Source organism: Peromyscus leucopus, chromosome 1 (assembly GCF_004664715.2).
Source record: "Peromyscus leucopus breed LL Stock chromosome 1, UCI_PerLeu_2.1, whole genome shotgun sequence".
Taxonomy (NCBI): Eukaryota; Metazoa; Chordata; class Mammalia; order Rodentia; family Cricetidae; genus Peromyscus; species Peromyscus leucopus.
The window spans coordinates 23,856,130-23,863,604 of record NC_051063.1 but is presented as its reverse complement, the minus strand read 5'-3'; the positions used below and the strand labels follow the sequence as shown (position 1 = coordinate 23,863,604).

The window sequence follows — 7,475 nt, the reverse complement described above, 5'->3', positions numbered from 1 at the left end:
GAGCAGTTAGGCAGTGCTTATCAAAGCTGTGCAGGAACTCTGATCAACAATCCACTTCTAGGAAACTGTTTCCCTGTGTACTAGCCCCATGTATGACATCCTGTCCATGCTTGCATTTTGTTTTCATTTTCTTTAGAAATATTATATTCTATCATAAATACCCAAGGCTTCTTAACTGTATCCATACATTTAAATGCTTTCTTTTTTTAGGTGGTCTGACAAATGTAGCCCAGGCTGCAGTCTTCCTGTCCCCCAAGTATTGGGGTGACAGACATGTGCCCCCAATGATCGACACCTTATTTTAAAAAGCTGGAAAAATTTCTAACATCGTCTCTTTCGGGTTTTGGCTCCAAGATGACCGAAAGAAGAAACAACAGTCATGCCCAAAAGGGCCGTGGCCATGTGCAGCCAATTTGCCGCACCAACTGTGCTCAGTATGTGCCCAAGGGCAAGGCCATTAAGAAGTTCATCATTCAGAACATTGTAGAGGCCGCTGCTGTCAGGGACATATCCGAAGCAAGTGTCTTCAATGCTTATGTGGTTCCCAAACTCTGTGTCAAGCTGCATTACTATATGGTGGTATACCATTCATAGCAAGGTGTCAGGAATAAATCTTGTGAAACCCGAAGGACTGAACACCCCCACCATGATTTAGACCTGCTGGTGCTGCACCATGACCTCCACCAAGGCCTGTGTAAAGAGGTGGCTTTGTAGGAACAGAAGGAAAACACCTTGAAGAAATAAAATGGAAGATATACTTTAAAAAAAAAAACTAACATAGACAATAAAATACACAAAGGAAGGTGTGAACACAGGCCCTGCTTCCATAAATTATGTAGTCACAACATCTGAGTGTGGGGAAATGACAGAGCTATCAGATCTAGAGTACAATGGGCATGAGCCTTAGAGTGAGAAGACTGCCCTTGTGATCATAGTATCTCTCTCCCCTTCTAGGTAAGCACCACACCGCAGTGTTTTAGAGGAAAAACACTGACTAATAGACTTTCAAACTTTGAGAACAGTCTTCAGAACATTTCACATGGTCTGGAAGTTACAAGTGTATAGCCAGAGGTTTTCTTCCACCCTGTCCAGCCCCGCGGTCCTGTAGTCACTTCTAAAAAAAAAAAAAAATCACTCAGAGAGCAGTCCTCTTTTCCTCCTGGGCAGCTCAGGCACCATGGCCATCATGAATGACACAGTAACGATCCGGACCAGGAAGTCCATGACTAACCGTCTGCTTCAGAGGAAACAGATGGTTATTGATGTCCTTCACCCTGGGAAGGCAACAGTACCAAAGACTGAAATTCGGGAGAAGCTAGCCAAAATGTACAAAACCACACCAGATGTCATCTTTGTATTCAGATTCAGGACCCACTTTGGTGGCAGCAAAACAGCTGGCTTTGGCATGATCTACGATTCTCTAGATTATGCTAAGAAGAAGGAGCCCAGACAGACTGGCAAGACACGGCCTCTATGAGAAGAAGAAGACCTCCTGGAAACAGCGGAAGGAGCGCAAGAACAGAATGAAGAAGGCCAGGGGCACCGCAAAGGCCAACGTTGGTGCTGGCAAAAAGTGAGTGGAAATTGGATACAGCCAAAGGAGTAGATCTTCGGTGATTTGATCTGCGGTGGTGTACAGACAATTTCGGAGAGAACAAATAAACTAAAAGCTTATGAAAAAATCACTCAGAAGCTTATATTAATTATAACTTCTTTGGCCATTAGCTCAGGCTTATTACTGACTAGCTCTTACTCTTAAATTAACCCATAATTCTTTTTTTTAAATTTTATTTTACAATACTATTCAGTTCTACATAACAGCCACAGATTCCCTTGTTCTCCCCCTTCCTGCCCCTTCCCCTTCCCCCCAGCCCACTCCCCATTCCCACCACCTCAGATCAAGGCCTCCCCCGAGGACTGAGATCGACCTGATAGACTCAGTCCAGGCAGGTCCAGTCCCCTCCTCCCAGATTAAGCCAAGTGTCCCTGCATAAGTCCCAGGTTTCAAACAGCTATCTCATGCAGCGAGCCCAGGACCTGGTACCACTGCCTAGATGCCTCCCAAACAGATCAAGCCAATCGACTATCTCACCTATTCAGAGGGCCTGACCCAGTTGGGGGCCCCTCAGTCTTTGGTTCATAGTTCATGTGTTTCCATTCGTTTGGCTATTTGTCCCTGTGCTTTATCCAACCTTGGTTTCAACAATTCTCACTCATATAAACCCTCCTCTTTCTCGCTAATTAGACTTCCAGCACTCCACCCAGGGCCTAACCGTGGATGTCTGTATCCAGATTCCTCAGTTCTTGGATGGGGTTTCTGGCACAACTATTAGGGTGTTTGGCCATCCAATCACCAGAGTAGGTCAGTCCCAGCTGTCTCTCGACCATTGCCAGCAGTCTTTTGTGGGGGTATCTTTGTGGATTTCTGTGGGCCTCTTTAGCACTTTGTTTCTTCCTTTTCTCATGTGGTCTTCATTTACCACGGTCTCCTATTCCTTGTTCTCCCTCTCTGTTCTTGATCCAGCTGGGATCTCCCCACTCTCTTTCCCTCGACCCTTGCCCTTCATTGCTCCCACTCATGTCCAGGCTGTTCATGTAGATCTCATCCATTTCTCCGTCATTGGGTGATCCCTGTGTCTTTCTTGGGGTCCTGTTTTCCAGGTAGCCTCACTGATGATATGAGTAGCAGTCCAGTCATCCTTGTTCCACATCTAGTATCCTCCTATGAGTGAGTACATACCATGTTTGTCTTTCTGAGTCTGGGTTACCTCACTCAGGATGATTTTTTCTAGATCCATCCATTTGCCTGCAAACCTCCCATAATTCTTAATCTATGTCTTGCCACATGTTCTGTGGCTTACCAGTCTGCTGGCATGTTTTTGTTCCTTTGGCAGCAGCTGGCATCTCCTCTCCTCTGCCTTTCTTCCTCTCTCTCTAGTTACAATGTACCACCTAACCTTATTCTGCCTCACCATTGGCCAAACAGCTTTACTTATCAGCCAATCAGAGCAACACATATTCACAGCATACAGAAAGACATCCCACAGCACAAGTGTAACACTGTCAAAGAAGTAATGTTTCTGTACTTTTATGAAGGCCGTTAGAAAGAAACATCATTTAAAAACTAAGGTAGGTGGCCGAATGGCTCAGTAGGTATAAACACTTGCTACCAGGACCTGAGTTGGATCCCTGAGCCCTACATAATGGAAGGAGAGATTTGACTCCAGCAAGTTGTCCTTGGATCCCCACACGTGCTGTGGCTCATGTCACCCTCCACCAAGTAAAGAGATAAGATGTAATATTAATAGTAATAATAAACCAAAGGGGCATGGGGAGGTGACTCATTGGGTAAGATCCTTTGCTCTTCAAGCATGAGGAACTGAGTGTGAATTCCTAGCTACACATAAAACGCCAGACATGGTTGTGCAAGCCTGTAACCCCAGCACTGTTGGTGAAAGGGTCAGGAAGATTGTGGCGGCTTGCTGCTACCAGCCTGGCTCCCGATTCAGTGAGAGAGCCTGTCTCTAGAGAATAGAGTGGAGAGCGATAGAACTGCCTTCCTCTGGTTTCTGCATGCACACCCGTGGGGGTGCACACCTGGACACACATGTGTCCACACCACACATACAATAGGAAAAATGCTAGAAGCCGTATAAAGGCTTTTGCAATTTTTCTTCCTGCACAGTAAGGTAAAAGTTATTCAAGAATCCACTCTTCTTGCCCAATCGTATCAGCCCTCGTGCCTCCTGCCTGCCCAGTGCATCTTTGTGCCTGACTGAAATAAAAGTTTCCTGAACGTGAGTATTTGCACAACTCGAAGCTGTTCTGTACCCTACCAGTGCCTGCAACAAAGCATTTCAAAAACTAAACGTCACTAAAGAGAGCTGAGCTGCCCAGGAAAAGTAGCAGTCCTTTAATTCATCTTGTTGTATAAATAAGATAGGAATAAAGAGAAAGCCTAGGATCCCCATGTTCCCATTTTACCACCGAACAGTGTCAGGTCGAGGCTAAGTGGGTCCCAGCCAGTGGAGCCCTGAACTAAGGCTCTATGTTTTTAGGATCTGGGAGCTAGGAAGAGGGTGCAGATAAGAAATGCTTAAGTGCCAAGTCAGAGAGTGGCATCAGGTGTGCCTCCCTGCAGGTCCCTGGGAATGGCCTCTGTGGAGAGGCCCCCAAAGAGAGGTACCTGAGTGAGGAAGGCAGATGCAGAGTGCCCAGCTGGGACCTGAGTCCTTGATAGTGACTCCTGTCTGAGATCACAGTACCTTGGCTGTGCCCCAAGTCTGGCGTAGGAGGGCAGATTTTTCCCATGTATTCTGTAATTGCCTGTGGTCAGGCCTGAGAGATCACACACAGGCTTGGGGGCAGAGGTCAACCTCCTCCGTACGGTTGGAAACAATGTAAATGTTTCTCATTAGGGTATTGACTATGGCAAGCCAGGACGTTGTTTTACAGTATAGTAGAGAAACCTGAGTCTGTGGCAGCATGGTCAGGAGCCTTGCCGAAATAGATGACTTACTTGAAATAAATGATTGACTCGAGGACACAGGGTTTAAAGAATGCGGTGGCCGCAGGGCTGGCAGCAGGGAGGCCATTGCTGCCCCTAGATCTGATTGAGTGCAGGAGAGAAAGCGAGAGAAGCTCCTGAAGGGATGGGCGGTTCAGGAGACAAACATAACTGCGTCGGAGCTACAGCCTGCAAGGGGCCTGGCCTGTTAGTACCCAAGGAGGAGACAGCACCAGGAAACCATCTGTCTTTTGCTAACGCTTTTTCTCTGCTTCACCCAACTGAAACCAGAGGGTCAGCAAACCTGTTTGACGTGGCCTCTGATGGAGAAGGACATAAAATTTGGAGAAAGAAGAGAAAGTCGAAGTTGCAGAGGCACACAAACTGTCCAGATCAGTAGTTTCACTGTGTAACTATATGTGTGTTCAATTTGGTATCCATTATGCATTTAGTTTGTTTACAGATATAGCTTTTGCTCATTACTAAGTCATTTAATTAAATATTTGCATGCCTGTTCTAATTTTCATAAGGTAGATGGGAGAGAGTAGCTGATAAAAATCTCCAGAAAGCTAACACTAACGAGCATGGGGACCAGCTTGTCTTCCTGTGTCTTCGTTAACTCTAAGTATAATTATCGATCTTTGCCATTTTAATAGAGGGAAATTCTGACTTGCTGCTTTAACCGTTATGTCTTTGACTTCTAGTTTTACATAAACATACCAGACCAAGTTGCTTTTGGCATACCATATCACACATGACACTGGAGCTTCCCAGCTGAAAAGGGCCTCCTGATATCTAATGGTAAAGCCCACGGCTCACCTAATAGCTAATGGTGAAGCCCATGGCTGACCTAATGTCTAATGGTGCAGCCCATGGCTCAGAGCTTTGCATTAATGTTCTAGATCCTCACTTTGTTTGCTTCTTGGTGAAGACCTCCCTCCTGGCTTGTTGGCTTTTTATCCTGTCCTCATCTGGCCAGAGTTCTCTGGTGTCTCTTCCTCACCCCTGTGATCTCATATGTAAGTCAGACTTTTCAACACCATGACAAGAACCTGGGAGGACAATTTAAGAAGAAAGCTTTATTTGGGGTCATGGCTTCCGAGGTTTCTAAGGCTACCCAGATCCTTTGCCTTAGACCTGAGGCAAGGGGGCACAGCAGGGCAGCGGGATCCTGTGGTAGAGAAGGCTGCCACCTTCTAGAAACGAGGAAGCAGAAAGTAATAGGAAGGGACAAAGGTCAAGCTATATACACTTTGAAGGCATACCACCAGAAACTCACTTTCTCTTATTATACCCTACCACCTAAAGATGCTACCACCTCTACAATAGTGCACCAGCTAAGGACTAAGCCTCGAATACGTGATGAACATATCAGAGACATTTCATACTGAGACAATAATACCTTATTGAAATGAAATGGAAAACCATTAAACTGATTTCCTTGAGGCTCTGCGTCCAAAGACATTACAAACTAGGCTTTCAACTTGGAAATTTTGCAAGCTCATAAAAGTCCCTGCCCAGCCTAAGTTCCATGGAAAATCCTAGCTCTAGTCACTAGCCAATTATTTCCTGTCTAACATTTGTAAAGCAGTTGAAGGGCAATGCCTCTTAAACTTTAACATACATGCAATTAGCCTGGGAGCAGTGTCCAGATGATGGAGAGTGTTCGGATCCTTAGGCAGATCTTAAGAATACCCCCTCCCAACTTCCCCCCATGCTGCTGAGAACGAACACTAGACCTTACAAGCACTCTACCATTGAGCTCCGTCATCAGTCCTTGGTCTTCTGAGACAGGGTCCCAGACTGGCCAGGAACTTGCTATACAGCCCCAAAGGGCCTCAAATTCAAGACCTTCTTCCTTCCACTACTGGAGGACTCAAATGCTGGGATTCCAAGTGTGAGCTGCCACGCCTGGGAAGAATCTGTTTCTACCCTCCTCCCAGGCAAAGCTGCTGCGGCAGTCATAAGGACTGTGTTTTCAGTAGCTATGATACAGACCACAAATACCCAGAAGCATTGATTTGGAAGCTTAGAAGAAAAAAGATTTGAGCTTTGTTTATAAGTACCACCTTATACCTAATCTATGTGTATAAATTAAATATGTGTAAAATTATGTATAAAAGAGCAAAGGCTGTTAGATACGGTTTAATATGTTAAAAGTCATACTTGGTTTCAAATAGTATGCCAGCTGTTGTAGATCTTAGACCCAAACATTCCCAGCACTGTCACTGTCTGATTCTCTTTAAATATTCTACCTCTATCCTTCTGAATGGGAATGAGCAAAGATTCTCTCTTCAGGGAAGAAGTTAGGAGGTAGAAGGAAAAGATGGATGTTGGTAGGCATGGTTCAACCTCACTTTTTCTCAAAAATTGTATTGTGCCAGATATGGTAGTGTGTAACACGAATCTTAAAAGGTCTTATTAATAAAAACAAACCCGGAGCCAGGTATTGGGGTGAACACTGAAAGATCAGAGAAACAGAACAGGCCACATCCAACCTCACCTCGTCAGTTCCTTAGCTGATCTTGTTTCCTCAAACTGAAAGCCTCTGAGTCCTCATCTGAATGGATCTCAGCTGAACTGCTGCTAAAAGCTAAAAGCTTAAAAAGGCTCTAGTTCTTGGTCCTCATGCCTTATATAACTTTCTGCTTCCTGCCATCACTTCCTGGGATTAAAGGCGTGTGTCACCATGCCTGGCTTTTTCCAGTGTGGCTTTGAACTCATAGTGTGGATCTCTGCCTCTGGAACACTAGGATTAAAGGTGTGTGTGCCACCATTTTATCGCCCCTGTGTCTATCTAGGGGTTGTCCTGTTCTCTGACCCCAGATAAGTTTATTAGGGTGCACAATATATTGGGGGACACAATATCACCACAGTAGTGCATGCCTGTAATCCATGCACTTGGAAGGTGGAGGCAGGAAGATCAGATTCAAGGTCATCCTTGGCTACCTAGTGAGTCTGAGGCCAG

General features: G+C 45.4%; 1 non-coding gene and 2 pseudogenes across 1 annotated transcript; 2 read left to right on the top strand and 1 right to left on the bottom strand.

Annotated features, from left to right (window-relative positions):
* Positions 1–217: 217 nt before the first annotated feature.
* Positions 218–1,071, top strand: LOC114710888 (annotated as a pseudogene).
* On the bottom strand, positions 795–962 carry LOC114711028. The gene has a single exon (XR_003732797.1). It is a non-coding gene; the product is annotated as a U1 spliceosomal RNA (small nuclear RNA).
* Positions 1,072–1,148: 77 nt separating the features above from the next.
* Positions 1,149–1,682, top strand: LOC114710877 (annotated as a pseudogene).
* The last annotated feature ends 5,793 nt before the right edge of the window (positions 1,683–7,475 follow it).